The sequence below is a fragment of the Osmerus eperlanus genome, chromosome 7 (assembly GCF_963692335.1).
Source record: "Osmerus eperlanus chromosome 7, fOsmEpe2.1, whole genome shotgun sequence".
NCBI classification, from domain to species: Eukaryota; Metazoa; Chordata; class Actinopteri; order Osmeriformes; family Osmeridae; genus Osmerus; species Osmerus eperlanus.
In genome coordinates, this window is record NC_085024.1 from 13,054,609 (window position 1) to 13,057,461 (window position 2,853).

Consider the following 2,853-nt stretch of genomic DNA (forward strand, 5'->3'; position numbering starts at 1 on the left):
CGGCGCTGCTAAATATCGAAAAAGTTAAAGCCGGAGCAAGAACAATCTTTGTTAAGTTTTGTTGTGGCCATGATGTTGTGGCCCTCCTCCCCACGGGGTTCGGAAAAGTTAGATTTTCCAGCTACGGCAGCTAAGCTCCGTTACAGTAGTGGTGAAGGAATTGGCTAAGGCGATCGCTAGCGATTGGTTATGGCAGATCAGAGTGGCTCTGGGCAGATCCAATAGTTTTAAACTTCAACAGAGTACCCGCCTTCAAGGAAATTAACGATTGTCAACGGAGCGAGGCCAGACTCTCTGTACAAATGAAATGTACGAGGGTCTGGTTAGGACCAGGCTACCTATTTGTGGCAACGTTACTGTGAGGTGTTGCTTCTAGTTTCAAATGTAAACTTTTCAAGTGATACATTGAAGGGATTTTGCTAAATCAATTGTGACAACTGATTTAACCAATCAACATATCCCCTTAATGCATTTTTATATGAAGGTGCTTCTGAATGTAAAGATAATTGCTTACCATTGTGTGGATAGTGTAGATACTGTACTACCACTGTGAACAGGGTTTTACAGAAACATTTCGTATATGATAGTGACTGTTGAGAGACAGGAAATGTAGAGATAGAGAGAGAAGGGAGGAGGACCTGTAGGAATTGTACTGGGATGGAATCGAACCCGGGCCAGTGCATTAACACCCCCTGCTAACCCTTTTGCTTTCGATTGTGTCTCGTTCAGGCTGACTCATTTGCTGTGACAAATTTTGAACATGATTTCTGGAGCTCTATTGTCCCAGTGTTGGGTAAGAGACTGTGATTTGTACAGGGAGGGCATGCAGGACATGCATAGACAGACAGAGTGGATTACTGGGACTAACTGACTCAAAGGACGACTGGAAAAATGTGCATAATGTTGTTGTTATTTAGCACTAATGCTATTAGGTAACATTAGAATAGAGGAGAAGTCCTGAGACGATGACAACCCCATAGTATTACTCTGGGATTAGCCATTGTCTTGACTTGTGTTCAGAATGTCTGGGTCATGTTGTATACTGTGTCTACGTGGATGAGTGGATGTGCGTGTGTGTGTGTGTGCGTGTCCATTTGTGCACGTACGTCAGCTGCGCGTGCGTGTTGCAGCTCGGCTGGATCAAGGTGCTGGCTCCCTCTCTTAGCTTCCGTCCCAGAGATAGCACCTTTCAAACAACAGAATATCTAGAAAGTTCTCTGGCTGTGCTTTCCTTCTCTGTTGTGTCTAATCTGCGAGCCCACAATTAGGCCGACACTCTTTCATCCTTCAAGCAAGGGGGAGGAGGGAGCCGTTTGAAGCTGGCGTCTTTCCCAAAACACAGCGGGCACACCTGTAGCCAAAATTGATAGTGTTGTCCTCTCTTTCTTTCTTTCTTTCTTTCTTTCATTCTCTCTCTCTCTCTCTCTCTCTCTCTCTCTCTCTCTCTCTCTCTCTCCTCTCTCTCTCTCTCTCTCTCTCTCTCTCTCTCTCTCTCTCTCTCTCTCTCTCTCTCTCTTTCTACACACACACACACACACTCCCCCTGAGGTCAAAACACTTCCGCCCTTACTTCAAAGCCCCCTCAATCAGAGGGGGAGCCTCACTGGCTACTTTGACTACAAGGGCCCACGGAGACAAAATACAGTTTACCTTCTCTGCTCTGCCGGGTTAGCTTCCTCTGTTGGGACTGCTAACTGGAAACGCGTGCACGCGAGAGCGGTCATGATAACCCACAACACCTGATAGGTTGTGTATGACTCAGTGGCACTTAGCTGAGACAAACATATCCTAGGGACACACCTGACACTGATGACAGTCAGTTGAAATTAGACTGCGTGCTTCTATGGTGAAAGAGTGAGGGTTAGTCTATTGACTGGGAAAACCCATAGGAAATAGCATGACTCACGGGGCTCTGATTCTGATGCACTGACAGTGTTCCAGTTGGATGTGTGTGCGTGTGTTTGTGCAGTGTGTGTGTATGAAGGCTGGTGTGTGTGCATGTGCTGTGTGTGAGTATAAGGGCTGGTGAGTGTGCATGTGTGTGTACTGTGTGTAAGTATGAGAGCTGGTGTGTGTGTTTGTGTGTTTAGCCCAGGCTGCATGTCTCAACATGTATCTGAGGCTGGATGTCTACTTCCATCGGTTAGGGTCAGAGGTCACTGAGAAGGTGAGGCTGCTGTGTGTATTCCTGGGTAATGTGAGGTCTCTCATGTAACCTGGGCCTGTCTGTGTGTGTGTGTGTGTATGTGTGTGTGTGTGTGTGTGTGCATGTACATACATTTTTATACGTGTGGTGCACAGGAGCCTGCATGTGAGAGGTCCTAAGTGACATTGAACGTTAGTCACAAAAACTATTGATCAAGTGATCAATATGAGCAGCTTATGGATTCCTAGACCCATGGCATGTATGTGTCTCCACAATTGAAATCCCATGAATCTGATGTTTTGCTCCTGAGGCCTGTCACAGGATGCTTGTGTCCATCAGGTGTTCTTCCTGTAGAGGGAGTGCTCGTACGCACAAACACACAGGCGCGCACACACACACACAACACACAGGCGCACACACACACACAGGCACACACATAGACGTACACACACATGAACACTCATAGACAGACACATACACATTGCTTCCAGACAGTCCCACTGCAGAGGAGGAAATGTCTGACAGATATTGTTGTTTTGTCAACATGATATCCGCCACTCAAAGTAAACAAAACCTGTTATTATTACGTGCGCTGGGACACATACACTTCATTCCGTACAAGCACTTGTGTGTGTTTAAATAGGGCGACCTGGAATACATACATACACACACAGACAAACAAATACTACTTGCCCCAAAGACATGCA